We start from the raw sequence: 24,664 nt of genomic DNA, 5'->3' as shown, positions 1-24,664 counted from the left end.
ATATAGACCTACCATTGATATAGGCCTACCCCTGATATAGACCTACCCCTGATATAGGCCTACCCCTGATATAGACCTACCCCTGATATAGACCTACCCCTGATATAGACCTACCCCTGATATAGGCCTACCCCTGATATAGGCCTACCCCTGATATAGACCTACCCCGGATATAGACCTACCCCGGATATAGACCTACCCCGGATATAGACCTAACCCTGATATGGGCCTACCCCTGATATAGACCTACCCCTGATATAGGCCTACCCCTGATATAGGCCTACCCCTGATATAGACCTACCCCTGATATAGACCTACCCCTGGTATAGACCTACCATTGATATAGGCCTACCCCTGATATAGACCTACCCCTGATATAGGCCTACCCCTGATATAGACCTACCCCTGATATAGGCCTACCCCTGATATAGGCCTACCCCTGATATAGACCTACCCCTGATATAGGCCTACCCCTGATATAGACCTACCCCTGATATAGACCTACCCCTGGTATAGACCTACCCCTGATATAGGCATACCCCTGATATAGGCCTACCCCTGGTATAGGCATACCCCTGATATAGGTCTACCCCTGGTATAGACCTACCCCTGATATAGGCCTACCCCTGGTATAGGCATACCCCTGATATAGGTCTACCCCTGATATAGACCTACCCCTGATATAGGCATACCCCCGAGTCATACTGACCTGCATCATGTTTAGTGCATAGAGGCAGACCGTCTATCTGCTTGGTCTCTAGGCTAGTTGTCCACGGTAAATATTTAATGAAGGTGAAAGCCAAATAATTTCACAACTTCTTTTTTGAACAGGCAGTGAGAATTAATGTTCATCATTGTTGCTCATCAGGAATATGATGTGCCGAGGACCACGGCAATAGAGGTGTGGTTATAAGGCCTTGTGGGTAATGGGTATCGGGGTTGAAAGGCCGCATATAGACTGTTGAATGGCTACTTCTGAACTTCTAGAAGCGTCAATATCGATGTAACAATGTTAATATAAGCATTTCTATACATTGTTGGATTCTGTATTTTACATTATAGCCATTAGCATATATATGATTAAATATTATCTGATGTTGGTTGTGTGAGGTGTCTGCATTTGTGCACTGGAGCATCATTATGAGATTAAACAACTGCTTGCTACTTGCCTGTTTGTGTGTGACAAGAACTGAGTAACATGGTGTGACCTGCATGTTGCAAAACTGTAGATAACAGCCCAGCAGATGCTTTGTCCTTGTGTTTGTATGTAACAATATTGAGCACATGGTGTGACTTGCTGTATCTTACAAAGTTGTGATAGGGAGGGATGGTCGTCACGAGGTTTAACTGAGATGGAAAGATACTGAACAACACAATAGCAGGAACTGAGCAACTATTCTAACTAGGCTGTGATACCAGAACAGTAAGGATCTATACATCCACGGAGGGGAGGACTCCAAGAGGCGGGGACCCGCCTGAGTGCCTGCGATAGGCTGGGCAAGTTTAAACCACGCCCAGTCTCTACTGTGATAGGCCAACAGATGGGTTCGCCTATGTCCATCACAGTATAAGAACACTGTTTACATACATAGAGTTCTCTGTTCTGCCCTGCGTGGTATTACAGTGAGCCCGTATATACGAAAGTTGCATTTGCCATTTATTACTTAGCTAATAAAAAATACATAGTAGAAAATCGGTGACTGATTGTTATATTTATCCTGATACCAGATTTGAATTGACGCAACTCTAACAACATACACTTGTTTTCTGCCATGAACCTTTATACACCCCTAGGAAACCTTTGTAAGAGGTCAACTCGGGTCACAGAGTCCCCCAAAAATATGTTTTTGTTGTTTTTGTGGCTCAGTTTTATGTCTTGGCACAAATAATCCTATGCATGAATTAAATATAATTCTGCAATCCCCGTGGTGGCCATGGGGTGCTCAGTAGCACCACAAACAGTTGGCTTTTCCCCAAACGTTGATGATTTTTAAATCAAGAATAGATTAACATATCTGAACGTTATTTGACATGAAGGTTTAGTAAGGGGTCCTTATTAAATCAAAAGAACACATGTCAAATTTAAATAGTTACCACGAAAAACACCTTTCAAAAAGTGCACTACTTCAGACATTGAATTGGCATGTGCTGATGCAGTACAGCGTTATGGATGTCCTAATGAATGTACATATCATTCTACACATCAATTAGAATGATATTGGCGAAGATATTGATTAACAAAAAACGGTTAGGGTTAGTAAAATAAACTACAAAATGGCGTCACATTTGTAGTTCACAACTTTTCCGGTTTCTGTAACAAGATTTTATCTGTTACATCAATTATTTAATAGAATCCGACAATGTTTACGACATTCAAATGAAAGTAATATTGCGCAAGAATAATTTATGAATAGTTTAAAAATGAAATCAGAAAATTCAGAAACGTAGTCTATTACGTCACGGGCAATGCGACGCACAAAACCAAAACAAACCGACTGAACAACCAAACCGACGACGTGGCCAAACGTAAATATACATGCATGTTCACAATTCTCCCATTATGTCAGACCTGCCTGCATAACTTTAATTTATTTCATCTAATTTTAGTAATAATACGGTGTTGCTAATAGTATCGATAAGACTATGTCACTTGCAACCGGCTTGTTCAGGATGGGACAACCCCCATTTCAATAGAAACATTTCCACGTTTGTATCTTAACACACAAGGCTATGCATTATTCTTCCCAGAAGATGTCATGGGTCAGAATAATAAAATACAATAATCACTTCAATCATTCTGTGTCCATACTTTTGATGATTAATTGCAAGTGCCTGTAGATTCTAGGCAACATTTTTCAACTAACCGGTTTCATCTGCAGCTGATGGGTGAGTGAATCCATAACATCACCACAAACGTCTTTTCAAGCCAGGTAAGTTAAACTCGTTTGAGATACAAGCTAATGATGTTCTTTCACAACGTATTTTATAGTTAAATTGTCTGCGTTATATGGTTTTAAATAGGTTATGCTAGCTAACATTAGCTATGTCGACTAAGTTATCGAGCTCGGTTCGCCAGCTGCTGTCATGGTAACGAGGTTAAAAAACGTTCACATGTAAACATGCAGTGGACCCCTGATATAGGCCTACCCCTGATATAGGCCTACCCCTGATATAATCGACCCCTGATATTGGCCTACCCCTGATATAGACCCACCCCTGATATAGGCCTTCCCCTGATACAGGCCTACCCCTGATATAGGCCTACCCCTGATATAGGCCAACCCCTGATATAGGCCTACCCCTGATATGGGTCCACCCCTGATATAGACCTACCCCTGATATGGGTCTACCCCTGATATAGACCTACCCCTGATATAGGCCTACCCCTGATATAGACCCACCCATGATATGGGCCTAACCCTGATATAGACCTACCCCTGATATAGACCTACCCCTGATATAGACCTACCCCTGATATAGGCCTACCTCTGATATAGGCCTACCCCTGATATAGACCCACCCCTGATATGGGCCTAACCCTGATATAGACCTACCCCTGATATAGACCTAACCCTGATATAGACCTACCCCTGATATAGGCCTAACCCTGATATGGGTCTACCCCTGATATAGACCTACCCCTGATATAGGCCTAACCCTGATATAGGCCTACCCCTGATATAGGCATACCCCTGAGTCATACTGACATGGATCATGTTTAGCTCATAGAGGCAGACCGTCTATCTGCTTGGTCTCAAGGCTAGTTGTCCACGGTAAATATTTAATGAAGGTGAAAGCCAAATAATTTCACAGCTTCTTTTTTTGAACAGGCAGTGAGAATTAATGTTCATCATTGTTGCTCATCAGGAATATGATGTGCCGAGGACCACGGCAGTAGAGGTGTGGTTATAAGGCCTTGTGGGTAATGGGTATCGGGGTTGAAAGGCCACATATAGACTGTTGAATGGCTACTTCTGAACTTCTAGAAGCGTCAATATCGATGTAACAATGTTAATATAAGCATTTCTATACATTGTTGGATTCTGTATTTTACATTATAGCCATTAGCATATATATGATTAAATATTATCTGATGTTGGTTGTGTGAGGTGTCTGCATTTGTGCACTGGAGCATCATTATGAGATTAAACAACTGCTTGCTACTTGCCTGTTTGTGTGTGACAAGAACTGAGTAACATGGTGTGACCTGCATGTTGCAAAACTGTAGATAACAGCCCAGCAGATGCTTTGTCCTTGTGTTTGTATGTAACAATACTGAGCACATGGTGTGACTTGCTGTATCTTACAAAGTTGTGATAGGGAGGGGTGGTCATCATGAGGTTTAACTGAGATGGAAAAATACTGAACAACACAATAGCAGGAACTGAGCAACTGTTGTAACTAGGCTGTGAAACCAGAACAGTAAGGATCTATACATCAACGGAGGGAGGACTCCAAGAGGCGGGGACCCGCCTGAGTGCCTGCGATAGGCTGGGCAAGTTTAAACCACGCCCAGTCTCTACTGTGATAGGCCAACAGATGGGTTCGCCTATGTCCATCACAGTATAAGAACACTGTTTACATACATAGAGTTCTCTGTTCTGCCCTGCGTGGTATTACAGTGAGCCCGTATATACGAAAGTTGCATTTGCCATTTATTACTTAGCTAATAAAAAATACATAGTAGAAAATCGGTGACTGATTGTTATATTTATCCTGATACCAGATTTGAATTGACGCAACTCTAACAACATACACTTGTTTTCTGCCATGAACCTTTATACACCCCTAGGAAACCTTTGTAAGAGGTCAACTCGGGTCATAGAGTCCCCCAAAAAATATATATATTTTTTTTGTGTGGCTCAGTCTTATGGCTTGGCACAAATTATCCTATGCATGAATTAAACATAATTCTGCAATCCCCCTGGTGGCCATGGGGTGCTCAGTAGCACCACCAACAGTTGGCTTTTCCCCCAAACGTTGATGATTTTTAAATCAAGAATAGATTAACATATCTGAACGTTATTTGACATGAAGGTTTAGTAAGGGGTCCTTATTAAATCAAAAGAACACATGTCAAATTTAAATAGTTACGACGAAAAACACCTTTCAAAAGTGCACTACTTCAGACATTGAATTGGCATGTGCTGATGCAGTATAGCGTTATGAATGTCCTAATGAATGTACATATCATTCTACACATCGATTAGAATGATAATAGAAAAGATATTGATGAAAAAAACGGTTAGGGTTAGTAAAAAAACTACAAAATGGTGTCACATTTGTAGTTCACAACTTCCGGTTTCTGTAACAAGATTTTATCTGTTACATCAATTATTTAATAGAATCCGACAATGTTTACGACATTAAAATGAAAGTAATATTGCGCAAGAATAATTTGTGAATATTTTAAAAATGAAATCAGAAAATTCAGAAATGTAGTCTATTACGTCACGGACATTGCGACGCAGAAAACCAAAACAAGCCGACTGAACAACCAAACCGACGACGACGTGTCCGAACAATGCAGATATATATACGTGCATGTTCACAATTCTCTCACTATGTCAGGACTGCCTGCATAATTTTCATTTATTTCATCTAATTTTAGTAATAATACGGTGTTGCTAATAGTATCGATAAGACTATGTCACTTGCAACCGGCTTGTTCAGGATGGGACAACCCCCATTTCAATAGAAACATTTCCACGTTTGTATCTTAACACACAAGGCTATGCATTATTCTTCCCAGATGTCATGGGTCAGAATAATAAAATACAATAATCACTTCAATCATTCTGTGTCCATACTTTTGATGATTCATTGCGAGTGCCTGTATATTCTAGGCAACATTTTTCAACTAACCGGTTTCATCTGCAGCTGATGGGAGTCAGTTATTGTACAAGTAAAGTAGCCATCTGGAAAACTACTTGAGAGTCTAGAAGTAACTGGTATTAAGTACTAGTTCAGCATTTGTACATCTCATTAATACATAAGGAATCGTTGACTTAAAATAGGGTGACCAGACGTCCCAGTTTTCCGTGAGCTGTCACCGGCTGGAGATGTCCCCGTTTTTAATTGTGCGTTAAAAACAGACTGCAAAGTGAAATAATATTTTACGTGGCAAGAAAGACTGGGCATCAGAGTCAACCGGTTGACGTCTCAATCTTGTTGTGCTTGTTTTGTCCAGCAGAGGGGGCCGCTCGCGAGAGCAGCTTCATTCACTCTTCTTCTACTAACTACTTGCTCGCGCCAGTTTTAGAGGAAACTGCTGTGGAAAACTCGGCCGGAAGTGTCAAGTGAATCCATAACATCACCACAAACGACTTTTCAAGCCAGGTAAATTACACTAGTTTGAGATACTAGCTAATGATGTTATGTCACAACTTATTTTATAGTTAAATGTTCTGCGGTATATGGTTTTAAATAGGTTATGCTAGCTAATATTAGCTATGTCGACTAAGTTATCTTGCTCGGTTCGCCAGCTGCTGTCATGGTAACGAGGTTAAAAAACGTTCACATGTAAACATTCAATGGACCGGCTATTTTGAAAATATGATTATATTAAATTAATGCACAATTAATTATGATACTATTTATTTGTAGATTACAATTGTAATGGTTTGGCATTATAAGTTGTGTGAACATATATTTAGACATTTTCATGGATAACATTAGCGTAATGTTTTCTGCTAAAGTGGAGAGGAGGAATACTGGATAGGAAGAAGAGTGAGATAGAGGAGGAAAAGTTAAGATATGATTACAGAGCCTGCCAATTTATTATTCCAAACAATGTTTATAAGATAAAATACAAAATGAGACAAGCAATGGGAATCTGTTAACCAAAGTATTATATCTAATAGTGTTCTATTTATTAATAAAGATTGGAGAAGGACAAATTAAGGGAGTAAAAAGAGTGAAGCAAGGAGAGTGTGGAAGAGTGAGGTGGAAAGGTGAAGAGAAGGAAAGGAAGAAAGATCAGGAAGTTGAGAGTAAGAAGAGTGACACAAGGAGAGTGAAGAAGAGCAGACAGAGGAGGAACAATGGCTCTTTCATCCAAAAATGTAACCTGCAAAACAAAGTTGTCATTCTCTGCCGACAACACAAATAGCAACCTTGGAGGACTGAATAGGCTGGGGAGGGTCAATGTCCATACCAACCCTGGAGGACTGAATAGGCTGGGGAGGGTCAATGTCCATACCAACCCTGGAGGACTGAATAGGCTGGGGAGGGTCAATGTCCATACCAACCTTGGAGGACTGAATAGAGTGGGGAGGGTCAATGTCCATACCAACCTTGGAGGACTGAATAGGCTGGGGAGGGTCAATGTCCATACCAACCTTGGAGGACTGAATAGAGTGGGGAGGGTCAATGTCCATACCAACCCTGGAGGACTGAATAGCCTGGGAGGGTCAATGTCCATACCAACCCTGGAGGACTGAATAGGCTGGGGAGGGTCAATGTCCATACCAACCTTGGAGGACTGAATAGGCTGGGGGAGGGTCAATGTCCATACCAACCTTGGAGGACTGAATAGGCTGGGGAGGGTCAATGTCCATACCAAAGTTAAAAATGCTCTGCAGCGGGAGGTGATTGGCTTTGGTTGTCCTGCCCACATCATTCATAACACGGCCAGAACAGCTTTGGGTATGGTTCCCCTTGAAGTTGAGTACCCGCTCACAAAGATATTTTCATATTTTCAGAGTAGAAAAGACTGAAGAGCTGCAATGTCTAAAGAGCTTTCTCAAAACCTCCCAATCATTCTTCACTACGGCTGTGAACTACTTGCAGGTATTGGGGAAAGCACACAGATAATCTAAAATATATATATTGTCTCCTTTTAAACAGGCAACCTCAGCGTGAAGAGATCCAGAAGGCAGCAGCCACACTGCAGGAAAAATGCCCCCATGTGACCATCAATGAGGATGCATTGTTTGACGAGGTTACTGGCCTGCAAGAGTTCCTAAAGGGGGGATCGCTTGAATAATGGAAAACATCGGAGACACCGCTTAGTCAGAGATGGAGTTACCCACTTCAAAGAGAACCACATCCCACACTCTAACCTGGCTAGATTAGCGTCTGTTGTCATGTGCTTACCTGGAAGTAATACACCAGTCGAGAGAGTGTTCTCCCAAATGAATGCTCTATGGACAGCAGCAAGAAATAGTTTCCCTGTTCCTACCATCAAGGCCATGCTTATTGTGAAGACAAACGCCAACCTCCCCTGCCAGGAGTTCATGGAGAAGCTGGCCAAAGACAGAGCAATCCTGAAGAAGATACATTGTTCTGAGAAATATACAGATTAGGTTGGAATAAGTGGTAACTACATAATCTCATCACCGTCTTATTTCTTCATTATGTTAAATATTTCACATAGACTATTGTCTGTTTTTTAAAGGTCACATGTTCTCTTCTGCTCTTATTCTACCCAGACTAGCAGGACCACTGATTGGCTGTTCAGATCAGTTCTACCCAGACTAGCAGGACCACTGAATGGCTGTTCAGATCAGTTCTACCCAGACTAGCAGGACCACTGATTGGCTGTTCAGATCAGTTCTACCCAGACTAGCAGGACCACTGATTGGCTGTTCAGATCAGTTCTACCCAGACTAGCAGGACCACTGATTGGCTGTTCAGATCAGTTCTACCCAGACTAGCAGGACCACTGAATGGCTGTTCAGATCAGTTCTACCCAGACTAGCAGGACCACTGATTGGCTGTTCAGATCAGTTCTACCCAGACTAGCAGGACCACTGAATGGCTGTTCAGATCAGTTCTACCCAGACTAGCAGGACCACTGATTGGCTGTTCAGATCAGTTCTACCCAGACTAGCAGGACCACTGATTGGCTGTTCAGATCAGTTCTACCCAGACTAGCAGGACCACTGAATGGCTGTTCAGATCAGTTCTGTCTTGTCTATAGTGTTTCTGTAATATAGTTGTTTTCTCTGTCACAGTGGGCCTGTTAGACTAAATACATGAAACCGGAATTATCCCCTTTATTTCATAGATAATAACATTGGATATTTTAATGATATATTGATATTATATATAATAGATAATAACATTGGATATTTTAATGATATATTGATATTATATATAATAGATAATAACATTGGATATTTTAATGATATATTGATATTATATATAATAGATAATGACATTGGATATTTTAATGATATATTGATATTATATATAATAGATAATGACATTGGATATTTTAATGATATATTGATATTATATATAATAGATAATAACATTGGATATTGTAATGATATATTGATATTATATATAATAGATAATAACAGTGGATATTTTAATCATATATTGATATTATATATAATAGATAATAACAGTGGATATTTTAATCATATATTGATATTATATATAATAGATGATAACATAGATATTTTAATGATATATTGATATTATATTTAATAGATTAATAACATTGGATATTTTAATCATATATTGATATTATATATAATAGATAATAACATTGGATATTGTAATGATATTTTGACCTCCGACCTGTAAATGTCCCGGTTTTAATTTCAGAAATCTGGTCACCTTAACTTAAAATCCCATGACTAATGTACTGATGTAGCTCCATGGGAGGAGTGAAACCCGCAGGCTCACCGTGGAATGAGTTGGACACATGCTCGTGTATGTTTACATTTACTTTGTTTACAAACATTGGAGTAGAACAAAAACATCTATTTTGGGATCTGATGGGGTACGGCAGTTGAACTATATTCATGAGGCATTTATAAATGATATTCTTCAAGCATCCATAAGTGGATGTATCAACTGCAGATTGGCCATTTAAAGGGGTCATGTGACCTGGTCATGTGACCGGGCAAAAGCAGTAACAGACGAGCACCCTTCTCAAATCTGTACCCCATGATCACATTGTCAACAAGGAAGAAACATAAACCTTTATTTTCCATAAAATGTTCAAACTATTTTTCCTTAGGAAGGCAGACAAAGCACATCTACAAAACAAATGGAATCCCTTTCCACCCAATGCAAACTGCACCCACCCAAACGAACACCGTCAGTCTGGGACAGATTCCTCGTCATCAGAGCTGTAGTGGATGCTGTCATCTAGGTCCTCTTCCACGAGGTCATCTATGAAGTTATCTTCTAGGGGGGAGGTGTCTTGGCCCATAGCTTTGCTGTATATCAGTTTGACAGAGTCCTGGTGTCCTGCTGACTCTCCTCTGAAGCATGGAGAAGAGACCTCTGCTCCCAGCTTCCGACTGATTCAACTACCAGCCTGACACCAACAATCGTAATGTGTCGTATAAATACAATGACGTATTCCTTAAATACAATATCAATTACAGGGTGCCAACATCAATACATATTAATGAACGTTCCCCTACTACTAATACAATGACGTATTCCTTAAATACAATATCAATTACAGGGTGCCAACATCAATACATATTAATGAACGTTCCCCTACTACTAATACAATGACGTATTCCTTAAATACAATATCAATTACAGGGTGCCAACATCAATACATATTAATGAATGTTCCCCTACTACTAATACAATGAAGTATTCCTTAAATACAATATCAATTACAGGGTGCCAACATCAATACATACTAATGAACGTTCCCCTACTTTGCCTGCTTAGGTCAGGTGCCACATGTGAAGCCAGGTCTTGCACATTCTCCGATCCCCTCTTTAGGCTTTCCCAGTGCTGCTGGACTTCCTTTAGGACAATTACCTCTTCCTCCTTCAGCTGTCTCAGGAGCATCACCCGGTCAAAGGCTATCTTCTTTGTGAGTAGGTCAGCTGTAAATTCACAAGAATGCAATGTGGATTTGTAACTTTAATGGCAGTGTGGTCTGTGTTTGAGCAACTGAACAAACACAGATAACAAAACAGAAACATAGTTATTGTGACACACAAACATACTACTTACTTTGTCCATGCAGCTCCCAGGGCCACTCAGCTCCCAGGGCCACTCTGCTCCCAAGGCCACTCAGCTCCCAGGGCCACGCAGCTCCCAGGGCCACTCAGCTCCCAGGGCCACTCTGCTCCCAGGGCCACTCTGCTCCCAGGGCCACTCTGCTCCCAGGGCCACTCTGCTCCCAGGGCCACTCAGCTCCCAGGGCCACTCAGCTCCCAGGGCCACTCTGCTCCCAGGGCCACTCTGCTCCCAGGGCCACTCAGCTCCCAGGGCCACTCAGCTCCCAGGGCCACTCAGCTCCCAGGGCCACTCTGCTCCCAGGGCCACTCTGCTCCCAGGGCCACTCTGCTCCCAGGGCCACTCAGCTCCCAGGGCCACTCAGCTCCCAAGGCCACGCAGCTCCCAAGGTCATTGGAGTACACCCTCTAAGGCTCATTGGAGTTCGCCCTCTAAGGGTTAGCGCTCAGGGTCATTGGAGTACGCCCTCTAAGGGTCATTGGAGTACACCCTCTAAGGGTCATTGGAGTACACCCTCTAAGGGTCATTGGAGTACGCCCTCTAAGGGTTAGCGCTCAGGGTCATTGGAGTACGCCCTCTAAGGGTCGTTGGAGTACGCCCTCTTAGGGTCATTGGAGTACACCCTCTAAGGGTTAGAGCTCAGGGTCATTGGAGTACGCCCTCTAAGGGTTAGAGCTCAGGGTCATTGGAGTACGCCCTCTAAGGGTTAGAGCTCAGGGTCATTGGAGTGCACCCTCTAAGGGTTAGAGCTCAGGGTCATTGGAGTACACCCTCTAATGGTCATTGGAGTACGCCCTCTAAGGGTCATTGGAGTACGCCCTCTAAGGGTCATTGGAGTACGCCCTCTAAGGGTTAGAGCTCAGGGTCATTGGAGTACACCCTCTAAGGGTTAGAGCTCAGGGTCATTGGAGTACGCCCTCTAAGGGTTAGCGCTCAGGGTCATTGGAGTACGCCCTCTAAGGGTCATTGGAGTACGCCCTCTAAGGGTCATTGGAGTACGCCCTCTAAGGGTCATTGGAGTACGCCCTCTAAGGGTTAGAGCTCAGGGTCATTGGAGTACACCCTCTAAGGGTTAGAGCTCAGGGTCATTGGAGTACGCCCTCTAAGGGTTAGCGCTCAGGGTCATTGGAGTACGCCCTCTAAGGGTTAGAGCTCAGGGTCATTGGAGTACGCCCTCTAAGGGTTAGCTCTCAGGGTCATTGGAGTACGCCCTCTAAGGGTTAGCTCTCAGGGTCATTGGAGTATGCCCTCTAAGGGTTAGCTCTCAGGGTCATTGGAGTACGCAAGCCTCTCCACTAGGTCAAGGTGACAGTCCAGGAGAGTTACATTTAGGATGATTTATTTGATGTATTCTTTACCTGTATTAGCCCATTGCTGAACTTCCATTGTCCAGTTGTACAGAGTCTCATCTCCTTCTTAAACTTTTCGAGAGTCTGGGTCTCCTCCTTGATTTTCGCTGTTGTCTGAGATGGTTAACATGTTCCCCCACGGCCTGGATGGTTAACATGTCTGTCCCCCCCACGGCCTGGATGGTTAACATGTCTGTCCCCCATGGCCTGGATGGTTAACATGCCTGTTCCCCCCCATGGCCTGGATGGTTAACATGCCTGTTCCCCCCACGGCCTGGATGGTTAACATGTCTGTTCCCCCCACAGCCTGGATGGTTAACATGTCTGTTTCCCCCACAGCCTGGATGGTTAACATGTCTGTTCACAGCCTGGATGGTTAACATGTCTGTTCCCCCCATGGCCTGGATGGTTAACATGTCTGTTCACAGCCTGGATGGTTAACATGTCTGTTCCACCCCACAGCCTGGATGGTTAACATGTCTGTTCCCCCCACAGCCTGGATGGTTAACATGTCTGTTCCCCGCCTGGATGGTTAACATGTCTGTTCCCCCCACGGCCTGGATGGTTAACATGTCTGTTCCCCCCCACAGCCTGGATGGTTAACATGTCTGTTCCCCCCATGGCCTGGATGGTTAACATGTCTGTTCCCCCCACAGCCTGGATGGTTAACATGTCTGTTTCCCCCACAGCCTGGATGGTTAACATGTCTGTTCCCCCCACAGCCTGGATGGTTAACATGTCTGTTTCCCCCACAGCCTGGATGGTTAACATGTCTGTTCCCCCCCGGCCTGGATGGTTAACATGTCTGTTCCCCCCACGGCCTGGATGGTTAACATGTCTGTTCCCCCCACAGCCTGGATGGTTAACATGTCTGTTTCCCCCCACAGCCTGGATGGTTAACATGTCTGTTCCCCCCACGGCCTGGATGGTTAACATGTCTGTTCCCCCCACAGCCTGGATGGTTAACATGTCTGTTCCCCCCACAGCCTGGATGGTTAACATGTCTGTTCCCCCACAGCCTGGATGGTTAACATGTCTGTTCACGGCCTGGATGGTTAACATGTCTGTTCCCCCACGGCCTGGATGGTTAACATGTCTGTTCCCCCACAGCCTGGATGGTTAACATGTCTGTTCACAGCCTGGATGGTTAACATGTCTGTTCACAGCCTGGATGGTTAACATGTCTGTTCCCCCCACGGCCTGGATGGTTAACATGTCTGTTCCCCCACGGCCTGGATGGTTAACATTTCTGTTCCCCCACAGCCTGGATGGTTAACATGTCTGTTCACGGCCTGGATGGTTAACATGTCTGTTCCCCCCACGGCCTGGATGGTTAACATGTCTGTTCCCCCCACAGCCTGGATGGTTAACATGTCTGTTTCCCCCACAGCCTGGATGGTTAACATGTCTGTTCCCCCACAGCCTGGATGGTTAACATGTCTGTCCCCCCACAGCCTGGATGGTTAACATGTCTGTCCCCCCACAGCCTGGATGGTTAACATGTCTGTCCCCCACAGCCTGGATGGTTAACATGTCTGTTCCCCCACGGCCTGGATGGTTAACATGTCTGTTCCCCCCACGGCCTGGATGGTTAACATGTCTGTTCCCCCCACAGCCTGGATGGTTAACATGTCTGTTCCCCCCACAGCCTGGATGGTTAACATGTCTGGTCCCCCCACAGCCTGGATGGTTAACATGTCTGTTTCCCCCACAGCCTGGATGGTTAACATGTCTGGTCCCCCCACAGCCTGGATGGTTAACATGTCTGTCCCCCCACAGCCTGGATGGTTAACAGGTCTGTTCCCCCCACAGCCTGGTTGGTTAACATGTCTGTTCCCCCCACAGCCTGGATGGTTAACATGTCTGTTCCCCCCACAGCCTGGATGGTTAACATGTCTGTTCCCCCCACAGCCTGGATGGTTAACATGTCTGTTCCCCCCACAGCCTGGATGGTTAACATGTCTGTTCCCCCACAGCCTGGATTGTTAACATGTCTGTGCCCCCCACGGCCTGGGTGGTTAACGTGTCTGATACCCCCACGGCCTGGATGGTTAACATGTCTGTTCACGGCCTGGATGGTTAACATGTCTGTTCCCCCCACAGCCTGGATGGTTAACATGTCTGTTCCCCCCACGGCCTGGATGGTTAACATGTCTGTACCCCCACGGCCTGGATGGTTAACATGTCTGTTCACGGCCTGGATGGTTAACATGTCTGTTCCCCCCACAGCCTGGATGGTTAACATGTCAGTTCCCCCACAGCCTGGATGGTTAACATGTCTGTTCCCCCACAGCCTGGATGGTTAACATGTCTGTTCCCCCACAGCCTGGATGGTTAACATGTCTGTTCCCCCACAGCCTGGATGGTTAACATGTCTGGTCCCCCCCCCACGGCCTGGATGGTTAACATGTCTGTTCCCCCCACAGCCTGGATGGTTAACATGTCTGTACCCCCCACGGCCTGGATGGTTAACATGTCTGTACCCCCCACGGCCTGGATGGTTAACATGTCTGTTCACAGCCTGGATGGTTAACATGTCTGTTTCCCCCCACAGCCTGGATGGTTAACATGTCTGTTCCCCCCCACGGCCTGGATGGTTAACATGTCTGTTCCCCCCACGGCCTGGATGGTTAACATGTCTTTTTCCCCCCACGGCCTGGATGGTTAACATGTCTGGTCCCCCCCACGGCCTGGATGGTTAACATGTCTGTTCCCCCCAGATAAGTATTAACATAGCTGAATAGAACTCCTTATTCCAGATAAGTAGTAACATAGCTGAATAGAACTCCTTATTCCAGATAAGTAGTAACATAGCTGAATAGAACTCCTTATTCCAGATAAGTAGTAACATAGCTGAATAGAACTCCTTATTCCAGATAAGTAGTAACATAGCTGAATAGAACTCCTTATTCCAGATAAGTAGTAACATAGCTGAATAGAACTCCTTATTCCAGATAAGTAGTAACATAGCTGAATATAACTCCTTATTCCAGATAAGTATTAACATAGCTGAATAGAACTCTTAATTTGAGGAACGTAAATATCTCTCCAGCATCATGTTGAGGGTATAATTTGAGGAACGTAAATATCTCTCCAGCATCATGTTGAGGGTATAATTTGAGGAACGTAAATATCTCTCCAGCATCATGTTGAGGGTATAATTTGAGGAACGTAAATATCTCTCCAGCATCATGTTGAGGGGTGGGTATAATTTGAGGAACGTAAATATCTCTCCAGCATCATGTTGAGGGGTGGGTATAATTTGAGGAACGTTCCAGCAGGAATCCGTTCCAAAAACGTCATAAATAACAAGGTTGTCAACAAACAACACATACAGAGTCATATAACAGTAGAATGAGATACGGGGTAGGGAGTGAGCTATGTAATTACGTTTTTCACTCACCACGTTTATTCGGACAAATGTCTCTCTTCATGCTGGTTGCCTCCACCATTTCTCGTTCGTTGGTTTAGTAATTATTTCCGGTGTTCCTGCATTTGCCGGTGAACTCTGTTGCGCCTCAATTAGGGAATCGCTGTGGTTGAAATGTAACTAATGACCGCAAGCCCCAGTATTTTATTAGGTAGGTGGCTTGTACACAATTGTTATACAGTACTGTATATACTGTAATGAAACAGGCAGAGTCTTGAACCCTCAACCTTCTAGCCCGAGGACCGGCGCGCAAAAGCTTGGGTCCTATCCTGCGCTTATAAACACAGGGTCCTTACACTACTCCCTCCTTTCAAAGAGTGCTTCCTCGCGCTAGCTTACGTCTGTTTATTGGACATATATATTAGTGTCTAATAAAAAATAGCAACTTATGTAAAGCATCCCATCTGTGTTAGTGTGTGTGTATGGTGTTGTTTCTCTTGATTCCACTAGGTGTCAGCACAGCTTCAATAATGTCACACCAGGATCACAACATGTTTTCATGTGTAACAAATCAAATTGTATTTGTCACATGCGCCGAATACTACATGTTTAAACATTAGAGTGAAATGCTGAAATGAAGCCCTAAACCAACAATTTAGTTGTAAGAAAAATGTGTTAAGTAAAAAACAAGAAATATAAGTAACAAATAATTAAAGATCAGCAGTAAAATAAAAAATAGCGAGGCGATATACAGGGGGAACCAGTACAGAGTCAATGTGGAGGCTATATACAGGGGGAACCAGTACAGAGTCATTGTGGAGGCTATATACAGGGGGAACCAGTACAGAGTCATTGTGGAGGCTATATACAGGGGGAACCAGTACAGAGTCAATGTGGAGGCTATATACAGGGGGAACCAGTACAGAGTCATTGTGGAGGCTATATACAGGGGGAACCAGTACAGAGTCAATGTGGAGGCTATATACAGGGTATTACGGTACAGAATCAATGTGTGGAGGCTATATACAGGGGGTACCGGTACAGAGTCAATGTGGAGGCTATATACAGGGTATTACGGTACAGGGTCAACGTGGAGGCTATATACAGTGGGTTACGGTACAGAGTCAATGTGGAGGCTATATACAGGGGGTACCGGTACAGAGTCAATGTGGAGGCTATATACAGGGTACTACGGTACAGAGTCAACGTGGAGGCTATATACAGGGTATTACGGTACAGAGTCAATGTGTGGGGGCACCGGTTTGTCGAGGTAATTGAGGTGTTCCTTTCAAGTCCAGTGGTGTAAATGACTTAACAGAAATGTATTTAAAACTCCACTACATTCTGTTCATATCTGTTTGTATCTGTACTTTTACTCTCTGTTTCTTTATAACTTTTAATTTTACTTCACTACATTTCTAAAGAAAATAATATATGTTTTACTCCATACAGTTTCCCTGGCACCCAAAAGTACTTGTTTCATTTCGAATGCAAAGCCGGACAGGAAAATGGTCCATATCACACACTTATCAAGAGAACATCCCTGGTCATCCCTACTTCCTCTGATCTGGAGGACTCACTAAACAGAGAACATCCCTGGTCATCCCTACTGCCTCTGATCTGGAGGACTCACTAAACAGAGAACATCCCTGGTCATCCCTATGCCTCTGATCTGGAGGACTCACTAAACAGAGAACATCCCTGATCATCCCTACTGCCTCTGATCTGGAGGACTCACTAAACAGAGCACATCCCTGGTCATCCCTACTGCCTCTGATCTGGAGGAATCACTAAACAGAGAAAATACCTGGTCATCCCTACTTCCTCTGATCTGGAGCACTCACTAAACAGAGAACATCCCTGGTCATCCCTACTGCCTCTGATCTGGAGGACTCACTAAACAGAGAACATCCCTGATCATCCCTACTGTCTCTGATCTGGAGGACTCACTAACCAGAGAACATCCCTGGTCATCCCTACTGCCTCTGATCTGGAGGACTCACTAAACAGAGAACATCCCTGGTCATCCCTACTGCCTCTGATCTGGAGGACTCACTAAACAGAGAACATCCCTGGTCATCCCTACTGCCACAGATCTGGAGGACTCACTAAACAGAGAACATCCCTGGTCATCCCTACTGCCTCTGATCTGGAGGACTCACTAAACAGAGAACATCCCTGGTCATCCCTACTGCCACAGATCTGGAGGACTCACTAAACAGAGAACATCCCTGATCATCCCTACTGTCTCTGATCTGGAGGACTCACTAACCAGAGAACATCCCTGGTCATCCCTACTGCCACTGATCTGGAGGACTCACTAAACAGAACATCCCTGGTAATCCCTACTGCCTCTGATCTGGAGGACTCACTAAACAGAGAACATCTCTGGTCATCCCTACTGCCTCTGATCTAGCGGACTCACTAAACACATGCTTTGTTTGTAAATTATGTCTGAGTGTTCCCATGGCTATTTCTTAAATAAAAAAACTAACGAACCCCACCTCAACATTGTATAACTTTATAATCCAATTTCTCGTTCGGTCTAACGTACTTCCGGTTCCCACCTCAACATTGTTCTGTCAAGGCAGCAAAAGCAAGTTGGCATGAAAGGAATTTAACTCACAACCTCTCCTTTGGGAATTCACCACCATTACAAATAGTTGTAGTAGTAGTTAACTATCTTAACATGTGGCTTTCTTCAGGGGGACCAAGACTAGGAACACCTTTGAATGGTCTACAAAGAATGGCCCCAGGTAAAAGTTGGCTTTTGCAGAGTATGGTTGTGTTGTTACTCCACAGCATAGTATGTTATCACAACTCTATTGAAATGACATTTGAAACAAGGTGAAACTTCATTCTTGCTATTTGATGGGAACTAGCCCCTTTTCCCCTATATACCTCTGGTTTGCTCAGGCCCACAAAGACAACAAGACGTTTCTCCATTAACTGTTTCTCTGGGATTTGATCTCTCTGGTTTGGGGAGCAACCACCATAACCACTCCACTAGACAGACAGAGACAGAGATCTTAAGGTCTACACCTGTTGTATTAAGATGTTAAGGTAATACCTGTAGTATTAAGCACGTGATGAATACTATTTTATTTGACAGCATGGCGTCAGAATTGTAGGTAGAGTAATCTGATCCTAGATCTGTGGTTAGGGACAACTTCTATTTAAAGTTTCATCCATGTCTGCAGCCAGGGAATGTAATAGATGTATCACAGTGTTTAGTATTACACCATTACAACACATGGAGCACTGCCATCTAGTGGACAGATCAGGATACAACACATGGAGCACTGCCATCTAGTGGACAGATCAGGATACAACACATGGAGCACTGCCATCTAGTGGACAGATCAGGATACAACACATGGAGCACTGCCATCTAGTGGACAGATCAGGATGCAACACATGGAGCACTGCCATCTGGTGGACAGATCAGGATACAACACATGGAGCACTGCCATCTAGTGGACAGATCAGGATACAACACATGGAGCACTGCCATCTAGTGGACAAATCAGGATACAACACATGGAGCACTGCCATCTAGTGGACAGATCAGGATACAACACATGGAGCACTGCCATCTGGTGGACAGATCAGGATACAACACATGGAGCACTGCCATCTAGTGGACAGATCAGGATACAACACATGGAGCACTGCCATCTAGTGGACAAATCAGGATACAACACATGGAGCACTGCCATCTAGTGGACAGATCAGGATACAACACATGGAGCACTGCCATCTAGTGGACAGATCAGGATACAACACATGGTCTGTACCATCACTCATTCATATATCCTTATGTACATATTCTTTATCCCCTTACACTGTGTATAAGACAGTAGTTTAGGAATTGTTAGTTAGATTACTTGTTGGTTATTACTGCATTGTCGGAACTAGAAGCACAAGCATTTCGCTACACTCGCATTAACATCTGCTAACCATGTGTATGTGACAAATACAATTTGATTTGATTTGACACATGGAGCACTGCCATCTAGTGGACAAATCAGGATACAACACATGGAACACTGCCATCTGGTGGACACATGGAGCACTGCCATCTAGTGGACAGATCAGGATACAACACATGGAACACTGCCATCTAGTGGACAGATCAGGATACAACACATGGAGCACTGCCATCTAGTGGACAGATCAGGATACAACACATGGAGCACTGCCATCTAGTGGACAGATCATGGATGCTTTATTTTGCAAGTTGGCACCATAAACTGGTGATGCTCAAGATAAACACACAATAACATTCTAGTAAAATGCAATTTACAATTTTACATAAACAATTAGAATATAAAACACATTGAAGCCTTTCCAACAATCATCATGGACATAACACTACAACTTTCCTTCTGTTAGTAGTAATGAAGTCTTCACATCATTCATCATGGACAAAACACTACAACCTTCCTTCTGTTTGTAGTAATGAAGTCTTCACATCATTCATCATGGACACAACACTACAACTTTCCTTCTGTTTGTAGTAATGAAGCCTTTACAACTGATACTGTCAGCTGGTTCCAGTCAGTGGTGTCTGTATGTTCTCATGATAAACTAACTCTTGTTGTTGATAGTTCAAGTCAGTGGTGTCTGTATGTTCCCATGATAAACTAACTCTTGTTGTTGATAGTTCCAGTCAGTGGTGTCTGTATGTTCTCATGATAAACTAACTCTAACTCTGTTGTGGAAACTTCACACCTCTCTGTTGCTGATGTTGTTAATGGCGGTCAAGGCTGCAGTGTCTAAAGATAAGTCCGTTGGTGTGAAAAGGGAAGGAGGGAGAGATAATTTGAACAGGGTCACTAGGTAAAGAGAGAGGAGAGAGAGATGAGTGAGGGACAGAGGAGCTGATCCAGTCTACTACAGTGAAGACCTCCAACACCATGACGTTCTGATGAACAGGGTCACTAGGTAAAGAGAGAGGAGAGAAAGATGGGTGAGGGACAGAGGAGCTGATCCAGTCTACTGCAGTGAAGTCCTCCAACACCATGACGTTCTGATGAACAGGGTCACTAGGTAAAGAGAGAGGAGAGAGAGATGAGTGAGGGACAGAGGAGCTGATCCAGTCTACTACAGTGAATACCTCCAACACCACAGGAACAGTTATAGACCCCAACAGGTCTCAGTGTTTAATGTGTAGTTAGATACATTTATACACCCCAACAGGTCTCAGTGTTTAACCTCTTGAAACTCCCCATCCCGGATCCGGGATTGTGACTAAGCCTCAGGCTCATTAGCATAACGCAACGTTAACGATTTCTGAAAATCGCAAATAAAATTAAAATAATGCGTTTGCTCTCAAGCTTAGCCTTTTCTTAACAACACTGTCATCTCAGATTTTCAAAATATGCTTTTGAACCATAGAAATTGACTAATTTGTGTAAGAGTATGCAAAGCTAGCATAGCATTTTGTGTAGCATGTAGCACGCAACATTTTCACAAAAGCCAGATAACCAAATAAATAAAATCATTTACCTTTGAAGAGCTTCTGATGTTTTCAATGAGGAGACTCCCAGCCACATACCAAATGCGCAGTGTTTCCTGAAAGCGTCTGTGTGTAGGAGAAATCGTTCCGTTTTCTACATTGCGCCTGGCTACCGAAACGAACCGAAAATGCAGTCACCTACAACGTGAAACTTTTCCGGATTAACTACATAATATCGACCGAAACATGGCAAACGTTGTTTGGAATCAATCCTCAAGGTGTTTTTTCACATATCTCTTCATTGACATGCAGTTCATGGAAGCTTGCTTCTCTCTCTGTGCCCCATGGAAAAATACTGGCAGGTGACTTTTGCGCACCAATTTCGGCGCAGGACACCGGGCGGACACGTGGTAAATGTGGTCTCTTATGGTCAATCTTCCAACGATCTGCCTACAAATACGTCACAATGCTGCAGACACCTTGGGGAAACGACAGAAAGGGCAGACTCATTCCTCTTGCGTTCACAGCCATATAAGGAGATCATGAAAGACAGAGCCTCAAAAATCCTTGTCATTTCCTGGATGCCAAGTCATCTTGGTTTTGCCTGAAGCTCACGTTAAAGGGCACGCACAGAGAAGATATTTGTATTTCTGGACACGTCAGAGTGTTTTCTTTCGAACAGTAGCAATTATATGCATAGTCGAGCATCTTTTTGTGACAAAATATCTTGTTTAAAACGGGAACGTTTTTCTTCCAAAAATGAAATAGCGCCACCATAAGTGTAAGAGGTTAATGTGTAGTTAGATACATTTATACTCCCATAACATGTCTCAGTGTTTAATGTGTAGTTAGATGCATTTATACACCCCAATCTGTCTGTGTGTTTTTGTGTGTTCGTCTGATTCCAGTGTGGCTCAGTTGGTAGAGAATTGCCCTTGCAATGTAGGGTTGTGTGTTTGATTCCCACGGGGGACCAGTACAGGAAAAAGTACAATAATGTATCAACTCACAACTGTTGATCTTGACAAGAGCTAAATGACCTTAAAATACATGTAAAATGTGTGACAGAGGAACAGAGGTGTTTAACAATGGGTGATGTTGTTCACAAACAGCTATAACCTCAAACAGACACAGACCTACTGATCTGATAAGTCTCTCTCTATATATATACATCTATAGACATACAGCTATAACCTCAAACAGACAGAGACCTTCTGCTCTGATTCGTCTATATGTGGGGAAGAGACAGCCTCTATTTTTACTAATGATATCATTTGAAAAGACATTTCGCTTGGTGACTTTGGTTATTTTGAGCTTCATGTTATACTGTTTAAATGTCAGCCACCAGACCAGAGCATCATGTTATACTGTTTAAATGTCAGCCATCAGACCAGAGCATCATGTTAAACTGTTTCAATGTCAGCCACCAGACCAGAGCATCATGTTAAACTGTTTCAATGTCAGCCACCAGACCAGAGCATCATGTTATAATGTTTAAATGACAGCCACCAGACCAGAGCATCATCTTATACTGTTTAAATGTCAGCCACCAGACCAGAGCATCATGTTATAGTGTTTAAATATCACCCACCAGACCAGAGCATCATAACCCTGTTTTGGCCACGTTCTTTACTGGTTTCTCTGAACTATTGTATGTTGTCCTTGAGAAGGGCTTTCTCCTGGGCCCACCCATAACCACAGCCATACTCTGGACAAGGTTATTACCAAGGGGCGTTCTACTGGACCCACCCATAACCACAGCCATACTCTGGACCTGGTTATTACCAAGGGGATTTCTACTGGGCCCACCCATAACCACAGCCATACTCTGGACCTGGTTATTACCAAGGGGCTTTCTACTGGACCCACCCGTAACCACAGCCATACTCTGGACCTGGTTATTACCAAGGGGCTTTCTACTGGACCCACCCGTAACCACAGCCATACTCTGGACCTGGTTATTACCAAGGAATTTTCTACTGGGCCCACCCATAACCACAGACATACTTTGGACCTGGTTATTACCAAGGGGTTTTCTACTGGACCCACCCATAACCACAGCCATACTCTGGACCTGGTTATTACCAAGGGGCTTTCTATTGACATATCCTCTATTGTTGATGTTGCTTTGATCACCACTGGGGATTTATACTACCTTGTTTCCCACAGCTCAGGGTAATACTGAATGAAAATCCTACCCCCCGCAAACCTATGTGAACTCTACACATCTAAATGCAGCATATTTCAGAGATAAGATTCAACATTAGACTGGGTATCAGTCAAGACCTGACTGGAAGTCTGATGATATGTGTACCAGCCTACCACACAAAGGTACCATGGATTTTTTTTCCCTGGTCGACACAGACATGTTCGGGAAAGTGACATCACAACTTAACCTTCTACCTGCCTTCTCCATCCTATCCCCACCACCTTCTACCTGCCTTCTCCATCCTATCCCCACCACCTTCTCCCTGCCTTCTCCATCCTATCCCCACCACCTTCTACCTGCCTTCTCCATCCTATCCCCACCACCTTCTCCCTGCCTTCTCCATCCTATCCCCACCACCTTCTCCCTGCCTTCTCCATCCTATCCCCACCACCTTCTACCTGCCTTCTCCATCCTATCCCCACCACCTTCAGATATGCAATTAAAACCTGTTTTGAAGAAGAAGTGCAAGCTATTGTTTATCCCTCCCTGTTCACAGACACTTTCCCCGCTGCACTAAAATCTGTTATGGTGAAACCCCTTCTGAAGAAATGAATCTACATTCCTCAGCTCTTAGACATTATTAACTCTTAAGCAGAGTTCTGGATTAGTTGGTGTTCCAAGAGCTACATTATTTTTAAATTGACAACTGTTTAAAAAAATCCTATCTAGTTTTGGTGCCCACCACAGCACAGAAACAGCCTTAGTTCAAGTGTTAAATGGTCTTAGAGCCAACACAGATGCCAAACAGCTCTCTGTCCTTGTACTCTTAAAACAATGTATATAGCCTATCAATGTGTGTAATAAAATCGATAATTGTGTACTAAAGACGTGAATGTGTTTTTGCAGAGCATACAACCATGCCGACAACCATCCGTGGAGAATGCATTGTTCCCAAGAAAGTAGTTCGTTTTGCTAGATTCTTAACATGTGTTTCTGTACTCAGCTTTTGTGTGTTGTAGTCACTTTAAATGCTTAATTGATCTACTGTTTCTATCATAGGCCACTGTAATCAATGGGGGTTCAGGGCGGTACCATTCTGCTCATATGTGGCAAGATCGTCAGGTTCACCCTGACATTTCCATTCCTCTTCTGACAACAGAACTTGACAAACCAGGAACACATCGACAACAGCCACCCTCGAAGCAGCGTTACACATTTATTTATTCTTTATTGAACCTGGCAAGTCAGTTAAGAACAAATTCTTATTTTCAATGACGGCCAGGGAACAGTGGGTTAACTGCCTGTTCAGGGGCAGAAGGACGGATTTATACCTTGTCACCTCGGGGATATGAACTTGCAACCTTTCGGTTACTAGTCCAACTCTCTAA

The 24,664-nt window shown here is 43.7% G+C and overlaps 1 long non-coding RNA gene across 1 annotated transcript; it reads left to right on the top strand.

The window, feature by feature from the left end:
• Positions 1-2,498: 2,498 nt before the first annotated feature.
• On the top strand, positions 2,499-17,322 carry LOC135510166 (uncharacterized). Its single transcript, XR_010451074.1, has 3 exons — positions 2,499-2,930; positions 7,849-8,319; positions 17,119-17,322. It is a non-coding gene; the product is annotated as an uncharacterized LOC135510166 (long non-coding RNA).
• Positions 17,323-24,664: the final 7,342 nt, after the last annotated feature.

The sequence above is a fragment of the Oncorhynchus masou genome, chromosome 23, assembly GCF_036934945.1.
Source record: "Oncorhynchus masou masou isolate Uvic2021 chromosome 23, UVic_Omas_1.1, whole genome shotgun sequence".
NCBI classification, from domain to species: domain Eukaryota; kingdom Metazoa; phylum Chordata; class Actinopteri; order Salmoniformes; family Salmonidae; genus Oncorhynchus; species Oncorhynchus masou.
Note: the sequence above shows the minus strand (reverse complement) of the source record. Positions and strands in the feature narration are given on the sequence as shown.